The sequence below is a fragment of the Lathyrus oleraceus genome, chromosome 6 (genome assembly GCF_024323335.1).
Source record: "Lathyrus oleraceus cultivar Zhongwan6 chromosome 6, CAAS_Psat_ZW6_1.0, whole genome shotgun sequence".
Classification (NCBI taxonomy): Eukaryota; Viridiplantae; Streptophyta; class Magnoliopsida; order Fabales; family Fabaceae; genus Lathyrus; species Lathyrus oleraceus.
The window spans coordinates 14165062-14182834 of NC_066584.1; the positions used below are offsets into that span (position 1 = coordinate 14165062).

The window sequence follows — 17773 nt, forward strand, 5'->3', positions numbered from 1 at the left end:
CAATCACATCATTTATAAATAATTAATATTTAATAATAATTGATAATAAAATGGAATAAAAAATTCTTATGAAAACAATAAATATTAGATTGAAGAAACCCTATTGTAATTTGGATCTGTTCAAGTTGGATATGGCTCCCAGCCATAAAATGATAATCATAGACATTTAACTTTTAAAATCAAAATTGAGTTGACTTAGAAAGAAAAACCTTAAATCATCTGTAAGTAGTTCTCTACTCTATGATGACTTGAGTGCATCTCTAATTTATGTAATGATTTTAAAAAGAGAAAAATATAAAATAAAGTGTGTAACAAAAAGGTTTAGTACCTAAAAGTTTGAAAGTTTATAGGTTAAGATTTGACGCGGTTGCCTCCAAAATAGTTTGACGCCAAGAAATTGGCAAAATGGAAAAAAGTGGAAAGCGATAAGGAGACAAAGTGTGAATTGTGAATGACAGGTAAAAAGCAAAACAATGATCCAATTAAGTGTGTGTGATTAGATATCAAATGCACGCCTGCATAAAATAAAACACACATTTCCTCCCTTATTATTGCTATATGACTGGCTTCTCTTGTCTTTCAATTAAAATATTATAAATAAAAAAACAAAACAAAACTACAATTAAATTAATATTCAATTACATTGAAGTTGACATGATTTAAGTTATAACATAGTGTGATATAATAAATAGATTATAGATGTGTAGGTTTATAAAGTATTTGGAGTATAGTTTGATCTTTGTGTGAAAAATTATTGAAAAATATTTATTGAAAGATGATCTCAATTATTGGAGGAATTTATATCCGAATACAATTATGTTTTTCTTTTTTTAAATGACTAATTATAGGGCCAGTTTGTTTTATCTTAAAAAAAATAGATTTTTTCTTTGTATTTTTGAAAATGGATTATACAAAAATGTTTTTCAAAATATTACAAGTTTTTCTAAATTTGTTTTTTATAAATTAAAAGATTGAATTATTCATTCTATAACATAAATATACATTATTGAAGATCAAAACATAATCAAAATCACAATTTTTTCAAAAAGTTGTATCTTAAAAATGATTTTTATAAAAAGCTATTTGAAATAGCTTCAAAATTAAGTGATTTTTTGAAAAATTGATATCCAAAAAAAGTTTCGATAAAATGATGAAATACCTAAAATAACATTTTAAGAATAATTATTCAAACCAAATTTTTATTTGAAGCTTTTATGAAAAGTTTCTTTGTAAATTTTTTTTACACTAAAATATGTAACACTATAAAAATCATTTTTAAAAAAAGTCAAAACAAACGGGCCCATAGTTTAATATAATTATGTGTTTGATATTTTAGTCTTAAAAAAACAATTTTGCCATATTGTTGAGATTTTTGATAGGAGGAAAAGCCTAAAAAAAATAAGGACAAAGGCGAAAAATCTTGCTTCAACCAGAATTTGGATTTAGTGAAATTTTTGGATGTTGTAAGAGACATTTCGACTATGTGACAGCATCGACCACGTAGGTCTTATGACAGTGGCAAATCGGTCGACAAAGCGGTTATTTGGGCGCGCAATGTTACGTTTGAATATCAATAATTTTGTATGTGGATTTCCTTCTAAAGAGACACGTGGAGAAAGCACAAAGACAGGCTGCATGTAAGGCTTTATGTGGCGAACTTTGAAGATAGAAACGTTAGGGATAGTTATTTCATACTTGTATATATCGTAGTTCATTACGTTGAATTCGGGGTGTTTATTGTATTACGAAAATCTCACTGAAAACTCAAAGTATCAGCATATAGAGAAACGAGCGAATGACTGAGAGAATATAAGAACTGATGAATTACCAACTTTTTACTTTCAATACAAAGTTTCTAGTCTTATTGTCTTACTTTGTCTTATTTCATTTATTTTCAGTATTATCCAAGTAATTTCATTCAGCATTTCCAGTCTTTATCTTTTCTTTTATACACTTTTGAAGTAGTCGACGTCTTTCGTACTTACGGTCGCCTAAGACCCTATTTTTTCGACCAGGTCGAAAACAATCATTTTAACATAAGAGAATAAAAAACAAAGTGGTTATCTTGCACTATGTCCTAGAATTCACTGGTTGATCCTGCAAGTAACCCTTAATTTGGAGACCAACGGTTCTTTACCATTTTTCAGCGTAAACAAATTGGCACGTCCAGTGGGACATGTGCTAAGTTTCCTGTCCGTTTATTGATTTTCTTGTTTTCTTTCTTTTTAAATAGTGTTCTATTTTTATAAAAAAAATCATTTATGGGCATTTTGTATGCAATTAAGGAGTGGTAAAGCTTTGTCTAGATTGTCCCGTCCTCCTGTAGATAGTGTCAATCCCAAAAATATAGTGTAACAACCAGCTGTGTCGGAGGTTGAGGAGTCAGTTCTCTCGACACTAGCTAGAACGACCGCTTCGGTGGAATCAACGGCATCGGTCGCAACGATGTCATCGTAAGGGGCAATATCTCCATCGCAGTCGGGGAATTCTCTGAATAATCCTGCGCTTGCGAGACCTTTGTTTGGATTCTCAATGCCACCGCCTGGAAAGATGATTACCATAAAAGTATGCCAACGTCCATGATGGAGAACCTTCAACAAAATATGTCAACCTTTAGTGATAATGTGATAGCCACAACGTCATTGTACAACCCCTACAATGCCTCAGCCTCGACCATCAACAATATGGTATGGCCAGGAGGGATAAACTATATCCCCCATAATACACCATCTTTGAATACAACTTCTATGATGGCCATGAGGCAGCGAATGGATGAGAGTAATTTAGAGTTAGTGAGTACCATCACCCAACAAATGGGAACCATTTTTAATCCGTTGATTGCAAATATGAATCAAACATATGAAGTGTCAGCAAATCAAATGGGGCATATCGTTGATTTCTTTGGGACACCCCCAGTACGTACAAGTTCGAACTTCTCCACAAATATTGAAGGCTAGAGTGGTCGAAATTCCTGAGAACGACATAGCACATGCCATTGTAGGCCAAAACCAAGGGTTACAACAAGAACCTCCCCTAAGTAGGGAAGAGGTAGAACAAATAGAACAAAAAAACCCTAGGCCTCTGATGGTTCAGAGAAATCAGAATGTCGACCAAGTGCTAAGGTATGTCTAGCAGAATAATTATGCAAGACAAAATAACATAACAAATATGGTTGAACAAATTTTGGCCCAAAATGACCTTAATGTGGGACTCCATAGTTTTAAAAGTATATTAATTTTTAACTACATACGATAACTCATATTTGTATCAATAGTCTTACTGTGACGGTATTTCGTCATAATTTAAAGTTTTTTCTTCAAAAATTGACAAAAAAGACCAAATAGAATAACATAACTTAAATTAAGAGACTAATTTATATTCTTTCTGTTTCTTTTTAAGTATCATTTTTTAAATAATTTTTTGTTTCTTATTAATTCTATATTTCTCAAAATTACACATAGATAATTATATAGAGAAAAAAAGTAAAATGGATGTAATATTAAGGGTATTATAGATAAAAAAAAGAATTATTATTTAAAAAATAATAATATTAATTAATTTTTTTAATATATAAAAAAATAAAAAAGAACAGAAAGAGTAATGTTTTTTAATTAAAAAATTAAATCAGAACATTAAATTAATTTTTAAAAAAAACTAATTATACCAAATTTATATGATTCCTAGCGGACTTCCCAAAATTTGGTGTCGACAAAATAAAAGGTATTCTCTGTTGCTTTTGCTAGATTCTCTGATGAAACCACCCTTACCTCACAATTACTAATGTTAGTGTTCTACTAGATATTCAACTTATATCACCCCATGTGCTACCTTTTCAAAATTTTGCCGCATCAATGTTTCTTTTTCTCAACCAATGAGAATTGTTGTTGATTTGCCGAAAGAAAAAAATCATTTTATTATAAACCATTTCATTCGTCTCAAAACAAAACAAAACAAAAAATTAAAGTGATTGTGTATAGATTAAAAAAAAGTTATGGTTGAATAATTAAAACTTAATTATTATTGATTGTTATAAATATATATAGAAAATGATGTCATAATTTAAAAGTAGTGTAGACAATATTTATTATAAATAAATTTGATAAAAAAAAATAATTAATATTATATTAAAAATGTAAAAAAAGATGGGATAAATTTTTTTGATTAGAAAGTATTTTAGAATGGAGGGAGTAATAATTTAAAAAAATATTAAAATATTAAAATTTTATTATTTAATTGAATACAAAATCAACTTTTATTATAATATTCTATCCATAATCAATTATTTTATCCAAACTTTTAATCTCAGACTTTTTTAATAATTTATTTTATAATCTTTCTAACTCTTCTTCTTTTTCTAATTGTTTGACTTATCTTTATTTGATCTTCTCTCATTAACATTTAATTTGTGGATCTTCCTCTACATGTTCAAACCACTTAAGTTTATTTTTCACTATCTTCTCTACTATAGATGTTACCCAAATACTCTATAATATTTTTATTTCTAATCATATCATGTCTAGTCTTACTACACACCTAACGCAACATCTTCATCTCTGTTACACTTACTTTATTCTCTTGTTGATTCTTAAATCGCCAAACACTTTGTCTCGTGCAACATCACATGTCTTACCATAGTTCAATAAATTGTTTCCACCGGCTTGAGTGGTATCTTTGCATCACATAAAACCTCTGAAGCACTCTTTCATTTCATCCACTTCACTTGAATTTGATGGTTTGCATCTCCTTCTATTTATCTATCATTTTGTATTACGAACCCGAGATATTTAAACAGTGTGACTTAAAGGATGATATAGTCTCTAACTTTCACCTCTAGGTTAGAAACATTTCTTATTTTATTGAACATGCATTCCATATACTTCATCTTACTTCTACTTAGGTGAAAATCATGTGTTTTTAAAGCCCATCTCCAAGTCTTCAACCTCTAATTTAAATCCTACTTCGACTCTCCAAGTAGAACTATATCATTTGCAAAAAGCATGCATCTTGGTGCTAACTCTTGGAAGTGTTTCATGAGTACGTCCAAAATTAAGGTGAAAAGATAGAGATTTGGGGTTGAGCCTTGATGCAAATCTATTGTAATGTGGTAATCGTTATCTTTCCACCATGGATCTGCACACTAGTCGATACCCCTTCATACATATCCTGGATAGCTTGAATATATTCAATTTTGGCCCCTTTATCCTCTAAGACTTTCCATAAAATATCTTTAGGAACTCTATCATACACCTTCTCCAAGTCAATAAAAATTAAGCGCAAGTCTTGTTGGCCCATCTAATACTACTTCATCACATGTCTTAGTAGATAGATCGCTTCCATTGTCGGTCTTTCAAACATAAAATAAAATTTATTCTTAGTGACTTGAGTCTTTTTTCTTAGTCTCCGTCCAATCACTCTTTCTCATAACTTCATGGTATAACTCATAAATTTTTAATCTCCTTGCATAATTTGTTATATCATCATTATTCTTATGTATTGGAACTAAAGTGATTCTTCTTCGTTCATCTGGAGTTTGCTTTGACCTCATAATTCCATTAAAGAGTTTGGTGAGTCACTTAATACCTCTATCTCCAAAAAAAAACATATTTTAATAGGTATGTTATCAAGCCCAGCCGTTTCACTGTTACTCATCATTTTCAACGTTTCATTTACCTCTTGTTTCTAAATTCGATAATAGTAGTTATAGTTTTGATCCTCTTCTCTAATGTCGATTCTACTAGAGTCTTGTGAAATATCCTTCATTAAATAAATTGTAGAAATAAAGTATTCCACTTATTCTTTATATTGTTTTCTTAAACCAAGAATTTCCTTTCTTCATCTTTAACACACTTCACTTGATCCAAATCTTTTGTCTTTCTTTCTCTTCCCTTACAAAGCCTATATATAGATTTTTTTCCTCCCTCCTTGATTGCTAAAGATTGGTTTCATCTATCAAAAGATTGCATTCTTGCTTCACTCACCGTCTTTTTGGTCCCACTCTTATATTTCTTATACTCTTCCCAAGTTTCAGAATTTTTACACCAAGACCATTCATTATTACTCCACATATCATTAGTACTTTCTTGTGGTTATCCAAACCATCCCTCCAAGATGTTGTGACTGGAACTTCTTTTTTTCACCCTTCAAAAGCCACCATTTGATATGTGGCTCTCCCATATAACTTTTTCTCTTTTCTCTCCCCTTGATTCTTACATCCACAACCAATACTCTATGTTGGATAGTTAAGTTCTATCTCGAATAAACTTAACGGTCCAAGCAAATCTTCATATCTGACTTCCTAATAAGAAAGAAATCTATTTGAAAACATGTTACACCACTTTTACATATGATAATATGCTCATGTCTTTTCCTAAACTATGTATTTTCTATAGTAAGATCCAAAGTCGACCAACATTCAAAGATGGATTTACCTTTCGCATTCACCCCCCCTAGACCATACCACCCATGCACGCTCTCAAATCATATTCTACGCTCCTTACATGTCTATTTAGATTCCCTTCTAGAAAAATATTATCTCTTTGAGGTATATCCTGAAGTAGTCCTTTTAAACCCTTCCAGAATTTTACCTTTAGGTGTTATGCTAAGTCAACCTGAGGTGTGTAAGCACTAATAACAATAAAGGTGTCTTGTTTCACTATAAATTTCAAGGTTATGATTCAATCTCCTACTCTTTTCATATTCACAATATCATTCTTCCACTCCTTGTCTACAATTATACTCATCCCATTTCTCAACTAACTTTTTTGGTGTACCAAAGCTTAAATCTTGTGTTGTCTAATTCTTTCGCTTTTTCACCTGTCAAATTAGTTTCTTGTACGCACATAAAATTGATATTCCTACTAATCTTAGTGTCCATTATTTACATAGATTTTACAATAAGTGTTCCTATATTCGATGATCCAAAACAAAACCCACTCTCAAGAACTAACTTCTTTACCCACACTCTTTCATAGAAATATGGGAACTCTTGCTCATTTTTCACTGTATCCAGACGACGATGTAGCGGTCCTTTCTCTTTTGACATTGTACTCGAGTCATAAAGTGTGTTGCTTACGAGACTGACTAATACAACCCACTCATTTTATTCATAGTTGGGACTGGATATGCATAGCAAAGCTAACATAAGCAGGATTATTCAGTATATGATGTGATAAAAAATATTCAACATACCAATATGTAACAAAAAGTACTACTCCCTCACAACAAGACATTCGATGTGTGAGATAAAGAACATAACAACCAACCAAATGACTTTAGTGTAATAAAATATAAAATGTGAAAACACAAATAAATAGTTATCCATATCAATCAAATTGATCCACTCTGGAGGAGATAGTAACTCTATGATTCTCTATACTTCAAAGTTCTTAAAACAAAATAAGTTACAAGAAAAAGAAAAAAGTCTTCAAAGTTCTCAAGAACAACTCATATTTTATTTCTTAAGTTTTTCTCAATCTCTCTAATTCTTAATATATGAATTACATAAATCTAAGGTGTTTAAAGTGTTTCTCAAACCCCTTTGATAATACCAAAGGGTGTCAAACTCCAAGAATAAAATCCTACAAATTTTTACTCTTGCTTCTCACTATGATTTCTACACCTTATGTAACTCATACATACAACAAGTGAGAGAGAATCATATTTATAACTTCTGAAACCCTAAAGATCCAAATCTCATCCAAATCACAACCATTACCGTACGAATATAAGAATCAAACTGACCCGACCCGATACCCATGAACCTCCACTCCCTTCAAACATCTGCCTCCGGACCTTCAGACTGCCATTTTTCTAGAGCACCTTAATAGTCGTTGATGTCGTTCCGCTCGCCGAAAAAATGGAAGTACTTAAACATGTTTTTTTCTCTCTTTTATCACTTGGAGTTTAAAGGGATATTACAATAATTCTCCATATTGACTTAAAATCGGTAACGATATCAATTTAACTATCAACCACTTTGTTTCTCTCTCCAAAGCTTGAATTTCTCTTCAACAAATTTGATCAAGTCCAAGCAATGCTTGGACCTTGATCTTGGAAATGATTTGGTGAACATATATTTTGGATTTTTGAAATAAAATATCCTTTGACTCGATCTTGTCTCTTATAAAGTGTAAATGAATATCAACGTGTTTTGTCCTCTCACGATATACTTTATAATTAATAAGTGCATGACACTTTTACTATCACATTTTAACTTTACACATTATTGAGTGATACTTAAATCCCCAATGATTCCTTTCATCCATATGGTTTTCTTGACCCCTCAAACAAAGAGTCAAGCTTATATTTTGCTTGAGTAGTATATAACATGATAATTGATTATTGATTTGTGTTCCAACTTATAGTTGTACCTAACAACGTAAACAAAAAAACCTTGTAGGAATTTTCTAGTGTCCACATCACTTGCATAATATGAATATCTTCAAAAGTCCTTCAAATCTTTATCCTCTTGAGTTGGATTTGTTTACTTTAAAACACCATTTAAAGAATCATTCAAATACATAAGCACCCACTGTTAGATTAATATATATATATTGATCATATGTTCCTGATAACAAAAGAACAACAAGATCAATAAAACAAAATGCGGAAATAGAATTAGAGGTTTTACCTCTAGCCATTGTTGCAGTGTTGTGAGTGCATTGCCTTTGATTCTTCCAAGCTCTTGCTCTCTCAATATAGATGGTGTATTTCTTTTCTGATGAGAGAAAGCTTTGGGGACCAAAGACTATTTATAGCCTTGATTCTACCATCAAGAATTTAAAGTCATTAAAACTCATTACCACCCAATTAAATGGTCATATTAATTTACATTAAAACCAAAATAAATCATACCCTTTTCAGAACCAAAATCCCAAAACTATGGACCACATTAAAATTGGTTTTTTTATTATTAATAATAATTATAATAAAATAAGAAACTGTTACATTCTCCCACTTGGTCCATAGAATTGATTATTGGCATAAATGAGTCATGGAAAACTTACTTAAGAAATAAATATGTGAATCATAGAGATAGACCCTCTTAAAGCGAGTAGTCTCATCTATGTATTACAACATGTCTATTTTCAAGTATATATCTGTAATATGGTAACTAACTTGATGAATAAACCAATGTTTACTCTTGGTCCAGATGTAATATATTTTCTCAAACTAATGTGCGCATGAAAATGAGAAAACATCACAATATAAGAGTTTTATTAATAAACTGTATGTATACAATCATAAGGAGGACCCAAGTCTCATGTTCTCTACATGATCCTTAAATTTTATTGGTGGCATGCCCTTAGTCAAAGGATCAGCGATCATTAAATCAATACTAATGTGATTAATAACTACTATTTTATCTTTAACTCTTTCTCTAATGGCTAAATAGTTTATCTCGATGTGCTTGCTTCGCATTCCACTTTTATTTTTCTTAGCCATAAAGACAGTTGTTGAATTATCGCAAAAAATCTTTAGAGGTTTAGAAATAGAATCCATGATTCTAAGCCCATAAATAAAACTCTTAAGCCACACACCATGAGAAGTAGCCTCAAAATAGGAGACAAACTCGGCTTTCATAGTAGAAGTAGCAACCAAGGTTTGCTTAGTACTTCTCCATGAAATAGCTCCATCAACCATCATAAAAATATATCCTGATGTTGATTTGCGAGAATCAACACAACCAGCAAAGTCGGAGTCTGAATAGTCGATCACATCAAGATTATCTGTCTGCCTATACATTAGCATGTAATCTTTTGTTTCTTTAAGATATCTCAACACCTTCTTTGCAGCTTTCCAGTGATCAATACCTGGATTACTCTGATATCTTCCTAAGATTCCAACAGCAAATGCAATGTCGGGCCTTGTGCATACTTGAGCATACATAAGACTTCCAACAACAAAAGCATATGGAATGTTCTTCATTTGTTCCCGCTCAAAATCATTCTTAGGGCATTGATTCAAACTAAATCTATCGCCCTTGACAATGGGTGCAACACTTGGTGAACAATCTTTCATTCTAAATCTCTCTAAAACTTTATTGATGTAGGTTTCTTATGATAGACCCAAAATTCCTCGAAGTCTATCCCTGTGGATCTTAATTCCAATGACATAAGATGCCTCACCCATATCCTTCATATCAAAGTTTTTATAGAAGAATTGTTTCACCTCATGTAGAAAACCTTTATCATTGGTTGTAAGTAGTATGTCATCCACATACAAAATAAGAAAACAAATTTTACTCCCACTGACCTTCTGGTATATACATTGATCTATGGGGTTTTCAATAAACCCAAATGAGGATATCGTTTCATGGAATTTAAGATACCATTGATGAGAGGCTTGTTTTAACCCATATATGGATCTCTTAAGCTTGTAAACCAAATGATCACCACTATTAGAAGAGAAACCTTCAGGTTGTTTCATATAAACCTTCTCCTCTAAATCACCATTAAGAAAGGTTATTTTCACATCCATTTGATGCAACTCAAGGTCAAAATGTGCAACTAATGCCAAGATGACACGAAAAGAATCTTTCTTAGATACAGGAGAAAAAGTATCGGTGTAATCGATTCCCTCCTTTTGAGTAAATCCCTTAGCAACGAGTTTGGCCTTGTATCTCTCAATGTTGCCTAATGAATCTTTCTTGGTTTTAAACACCCATTTACAACCAATGGCCTTTGCCCCATTAGGTAACTCTATAAGATCTCATACGTCGTTGTTTTTCATGGAATTCATTTCATCATTCATGGCATCATACCACAAATTTGACTCTTTGCAACTCATGGCTTGTCTAAAGCTCTCAGGATCATTCTCAACTCCAACATTATAGTCAGATTCTTGTAGATACACAATGTAATCATTAGGAATAACTGATTTTCTTGTCCTAGTAAATCTTCTTAATGTTTGATCAACATTTTCTTGTGGATCTTGTTGTTCAACTAATTGTTCATCATCTTGATGACCAACTTGATTTACTGGATCATCAGTAGCTTGTGGAGTCTCGATGATTGGTTGATCAACATCCATTTGAACTTGAGGGATGTTGTAAATAGTAACCAATCTATTACTTGAAGTGGAAGGTTCATACTCTATATGATCATGCACAGAAATTGAATTTTTGATTTGATCGCTCCCACTAGTCAAATGATTTTCAAGAAACTTTGCATTTCTTGACTCCACAATCCTAGTTGTATGAGATGGACAATAAAATCTATAACCTTTAGACCTTTCGGCATATCCAATGAAACACCCATTAATGGTCCTCGGATCTAGTTTCTTTTCTTGTGGGTTATAAATCCTCACCTTAGACGGACATCCCCAAACGCGCATATGTCGTAAACTCGGCTTCCATCCTTTAAATAACTCAAATGGTGTCTTTGGGACAGCCTTGGATGGAACCCGGATTAGAATATACACAACAATCTTTAGTGCTTCATTCCACAATGATTTAGAAAGATTAGAGTTGCTAAGCATACTCCGCACCATGTTCAATAATGTTCGGTTTCTTCTTTCTGCAACACCATTTTGGTTTGGAGAACCGGGCATGGTGTATTGGGCAACAATCCCATGTTCTTGAAGAAACTTAGAAAATGGACCAGGTGCTTGTCCACTCTCAGTGTATCTACCATAGTATTCACCATCCCGATCTGATCTCACTATCTTTATTTGTTTTCCACACTGGTTCTCAACTTCAGCCTTAAAGACTTTGAAGGCATCCAATGCTTCATATTTATTGTTAAGCAAATAAATATTCATATATCGTGAGTAATCTATGAAAGTGATGAAATATTTCTGACCATGTGCATCCATATCAGGACATCATATGTCTGTATGAATTATTTCTAATATACTTGAACTTTTATTGGCACCTTTCTTAGACATGTTGGTCTGCTTCCCTTGATGTAGTCAACACAAGTTTCAAAGTCAGCAAAATCTAGAGTATTAAGTACCCCATCTTTTACTAACCTTTTAATTCTCTCTATGGAGATATGTCCTAATCTCCGATGCCATAACATAGAAGAATTCTCATTAATATTACACCGCTTAGTGCCAGTTTGAACATGCATTGAACTATAGATGGATTCGATTTATAAATTAATACGATAAAGACCATCAGACAATATACCATTCCCAACACATTCTGAATTATAAAATAATTCAAACAAGGTGTCTTTAAAATTAAAGGAATATCCAAAAGGTACAAGTCTAGAAACTGAAATCAAGTTTCGTGAGAAACTTGGTACATAAAAGGTCCTTTCTAATTTCAAAACAAAATCATTATTCAAAATTAAATTGCAAGTTCCAATAGCTTCCACATGTGAGCCCATCCTGCTTCCTGATAGGACAGTCCGCTCACATCCCACTGGCTTCCTTAGGTTTTGCATACCCTGTAAGGAATTTGTTATATGGATTGTTGATCCAGAATCAATCCACCAGGTGTTAATATTAACATCAGTCATATTAGATTCATAACAAACAAATGAGAATAAATTATCTTTCTTCTCAAGCCATTCTTTGAATCCAGGGCATTCCTTCTTCATGTGTCCTCCCTTTTTACAAAAATAACACTTTGCTTCTTTCTTGATATCACCTTGCGGTGGTATTTTGAATTTCCCTTTCTGATTAGCTTGCGACTTGTCAGTTTTGAAAGCTCTGTTCTTCCTGCGAGTGCTTGTCAGTAATGCACTCTCACTCTGTTCCATTACAAGCCTTTCTTCTTCCTGAACACACATGGTCATTAATTCATTGATTGGCCATTTGTCTTTATGTGTATTATAGGAGATCTTGAAAGGTCCATACTCAGACGGAAGAGAGTTCAGAATATAGTGCACCAGGAAGGAGTCAGACATATCAACCTCAAGTTTCTTAAGTTGAGCTGAAATGTCACACATTTTCATTATGTGCTCACGCACACCTTTCACACTGGTGAGTTGGTAGGAGGAAAATTTCATAATTAATGTGCTTGCCAAAGCCTTTTCAGAAGTGACGAACTGATCGTCAATGGCTTTCAGCAAATCACAGACATTCTCATGATGATCGACAGAACCACGTATTCCACCTGTGACCTTAGTCTTAATGAACATCACACTGAGCCAGTTGGATCTCTCCCACCGCTCATATAGTGCGATTGCAGTTGGAGTACTTTCATCTGTAATTGCAGGTGGTTTGTCTTTCCTAATAGCATAATCTATGTCCATCCATCCTAGATAGAGGAGAATTCTTTCCTTCCACACCTTATAGTTATCTCCTCTGAGCTCGGGAATATCACATCGGATATCAGAAAAATTAGCAGGTTGAGAAGTTAAAAAGATAAACAAAATTGATGTCAAAATTTGAGGCATAGATATTATCCAAATTGTATGTATTATCAATATAAACATACCATAAAATAAATCTTGCAACATAAAAATTACCTGTGGGCTAAATTTTCATGTAATAAGATTTTTTTTAAAAATTGCGATAGATTTTTCAAATCTCACACTTTACGTGCATGATATAATTTTGTTTTTCTATCCAAAATTAATACTTTATGATAAAACTATCAAATTATGTACCAATTCATAATTCCTGTGGGCAAGTTATGAAAATATTTTGACATTTTATCCTAATTAATCATACAAATATAATAAAAATTCATGTAAGATAAAATTCATTATACCACGTATAATTAATTACAATTTTATGTCTAATAATTTATCTGATCTCAAAACTTTAAAAAAATAATCTCAATTAATTTAAGGATGTTGTGGCTAATCCAAATTAATCAAAATTATAACGATCACTAGACATAGTAACTCAATTATATGAGAGAACAAAATTAAATAAATAAGATCTCTTATACAATTGCTTAACAAAATAATAACATTATAAATCAATTTTAATTTATGCACAAATTTAATTCAAAGATTAAATAATAAGGCATAATGATCAGTAAAAATGAAATCATATGGATATGAACAGAGTCAAATTACATGTTTAACAAAGTAGCCCAGCGGTAACATTCATGAATGCCATGGATACTGTTCACGCCATAACTATTTATAGGCTTGATTCTACATTAAGAATTTAAAGTCATTAAAACTCATATCAATTTACATTAAAATCAAAATAAATCTTACCTTTTTTTATTTTTTATTATTAATAATTATTATAATAAAATAAGAAACCGTTACACCCACTTCAAAGCTTCCCAATGAACATGACCATGATTTGGCATAAACTGACTTAATATGCTTACTTCATATGCTAATTTTGGTTTAGTACAAACCATATCATACATAATGCTTTCAACTTTACTTGCACATGGAGTACTCTCTATTATATTTTTCTCTTCCTCGGTTTGAGGATATTGCTTAGCCAAGGATATTTCATCTCAAATTCATCTAAATGAGTGTTTAGAGTTTTAGCATCTAGCATTCTAAACTGATCTGCCACTTTCTTCAAGTAACTATATTGAGATAAGAAAACTTCACTCTTTCTTATAACTTCTCATTATATCCATTCCTAGGATTCGTTTAACTTCACCAAGATATTTCATCTCAAATTCATCATTAAAGATTGTCTTGAGCTTACAGATCTCTATCTTGTTAGAGCTCGCCATCAAAACATCATCAATATACATAAGGAGGTAGATAATGTCTTTATCATTATTCTTCAATATGTATACACAATTTTCATAATTACTTTGAAGTTTATCAACCCAATGATACCATATCCTTGGGCTTTGTTTCACACCATACTAAACTTTGTTCAACAAACATACTTTAGCCGTATCTTCTACAAAACCTTCATATTGTTCCATGTAGATTGTCTCTTCAAGATCTTTGTGTAAGACTTTTTTTAACTTCCATCTTTTTCAAGTCAAGATTATATTGTTTCACAATGGGTATAAGCATCGTTAGAAAATAATGTTTTACCATAGGTGAAAAACTTTCATTGTAATCATTCTCTTCCACTTGAGTAAAGCCCTTTTCTACAAGTATTGACATAAACTCTGGTTCTTTAATACCTAGAATATATTCCTTCTTATTGAAGATTTACTTGCATACAACCACCTTTTGTTTTGTAGATAGTTTCATAAGTTTCCAAGTATGATTCTTAATCAATGAACGCATCTCATCATTTACCTCCCTAAATGACCTCGATATACTCGTACTTATGAGGTGGTGCAATATCCCTTCTAACTTTATCACATGCCAATTGATAATTAGGAGCCATTGTAGGTTTCCCTTCAATATTACTAGAATATGAGTCTTAATTATCTCCTTTTTTTCTAGTTTCAATAGCAGAAATATTCAACTCAAACAGAGTCTTATTCATTATATTTTATGAATCTTTAACTTTCAGGTCATTGCATTTCATCCCTACTTATGATCAATTTTGATCTTATAGGATCCATCTTCCATAGTTCGTAACCTTACACTCTTTCAGGATAACTAACGAAGACACACTTCATAAACCTAACTTCAAGTTTGTCTTGCTTTATATGTGCAAATGCTAAAACTCCAAAAATCTTAAAATTTGAATAGTCTATATGTTTCTCACTCCAAAATTACATAATTGTCTTGAATTTTATTCATGTGGATAGAAAACTTGTTTATCAGGTAAGTTGTTGTAGCAAATTCATCCTAGAAACTCTCTGGTAATTTAGCTTCTAACAATATACACCTTACCCTCTCTAAAATAATCATATTCATGTGTTCTGCTAGGCTATTTTATTGAGGTGTGTTAACAATAATTCTATGCCTCTTAACTCATTTTTTATCTGCAAAACTCGTTAAACTTCTCTGAAACAAACTTTATGATATTGTCAGTTATCAATACATTAAGTTTAGTTTCAAAGTGTTTTGCTATAAAAGTATATAATTCAATAGATTTTTCAAAGGTACCACTTTTACCCTTTAAAATATTGACACATATTGTTCTAAAGAAATCATCAATAATAGATAGAAAATAAAAATCACCCCATGAGTTACCAACCTTGTTGGCCCCATAAATCGGAGTGAACATACTCAAAAGGTTTACTAGAATTATGCACACCACTTTCAAACTTCACCAAATGTTGTTTTCCTAGTATGCAATCATCACAAAATTACAGTTATATAATTTCTCACTCCCTAGCCGTCATTACTTAGTAGGTTTAACTAAACCTCTTTCACTGACATGCCCTAACTCAAATGTCATAGCTTAATTTTGTCAAGAAAGTATTGATTGGCTAATGATGCATGATCACTAACGGTTTTCATCTAAAATATACAACCCACATATTTTGGACCGTTGAGTCATTAACAATGCATCTTACGATATTTTTAACGCCCGACATTCAATTCTAATGTAGTAGCCTAGATCATCAAATATGCTTATGGACAACAAACTTTGCTTTAGTTTAGGAACATACCACACATTACGTAGAAGGATCTTCCTGTCATTGAACATTTTCAGTCTGATTGTATCAATACCATGAATTTGGCAAGTCTTATTATTTTCGAGTCGAATGACCCTACCTTTTTTTTAACTCCAAAATCTCAAAATATTATTTCCTTAGAGACATGTGATAAAAGCATCTTGAGTCCATAACCCAACTCTTCACTATCTCTAAACTTGTTACCACTATTGTGTCAGCACTTTTATAACCATCTTCATCTAAGATATACACAATATAAACAAAATCACTCTTACTCCCTCTTTCAAAATATTCTTTTGTGAAGTGATTAATTTTATGACAAGTAAAACCTTTAAACTTTAACTTCTAAAAAATTGAAGTTCAACTTAAGTCCCAAATGTTAAACAAGATAAGGTTTTAGAAAGGAAAAATTTATTTTAATTTTTACAAAATTAAGAATTATAAACTTTAATATTAACCTCGTATATGAAATTAATTACAGAGAAAATATAAATAAACTGAATTGATAGCACTTTTAAATTCTATTTAAAATTAAAAATGTACTTTCTTTTTTTAATCCAACTACATAATTAACTAATGAAGTTTATATAGAAAAAGTGACAAGTATTGTAACAAAAAAGTGAAAAATAAAATAAAAAATTATAATGAACAATATGTGATTCATAATGAACAAATAACAATACAAATAGAAGTGTTTATGAATTTTTGATAGATATGGGAGGCATGTTAATAATATTTGAACAATCAATGGACTTGTCTCGTGTTGATAAAAGAAATTATATCACAATAGACCAAAGCAATAAGTTCAAGAATTAATATACCCTACTTTTCTTCTCTCTTTTACAATTACAACCGTGCATGGTATTAAAATTGAGTTTTATGGGTATTCACTATTATTGGACTATATATATATATATAATTCAATTATGCAAATATTAACAAGTGAGTCGTTGTAGTATAGTGGTAAGTATTCCCGCCTGTCACGCGGGTGACCCGGGTTCGATCCCCGGCAACGGCGTTTTGGTTTTTTTCATTTTTCGTTTCAATAATTGGGCCGTTTTATGTACCCACTGGGCCTTCTGTTTAGTTTGGGCTTTATTCACAACGGTTCAAAAAAAAATATCACTATTGGAACAACCTTAGAGTAATATTTCTTACTTTATATGAAATTCATTTAGTTTTACCAAATATTATTAAATGTTTTGAGAAGTTAAGGTGCATATGTAAATTTGAGTACTTTTTAGTCAACTTGAACTTCTTTATGCTTTGAGGATTGCATGATAGATGTTAGTTTAAAATGTGTATCTATTCAAGTTGAAGAAAAAATAAGTCAGAGTGTTAGTATAAATATAGAGTTAATTTAAA

At 31.6% G+C, this 17773-nt stretch overlaps 1 non-coding gene across 1 annotated transcript; it reads left to right on the forward strand.

The window, feature by feature from the left end:
• Positions 1 to 17354: 17354 nt before the first annotated feature.
• On the forward strand, positions 17355 to 17426 carry TRNAD-GUC (transfer RNA aspartic acid (anticodon GUC)). Its single transcript has one exon. It is a non-coding gene; the product is annotated as a tRNA-Asp (tRNA).
• The last annotated feature ends 347 nt before the right edge of the window (positions 17427 to 17773 follow it).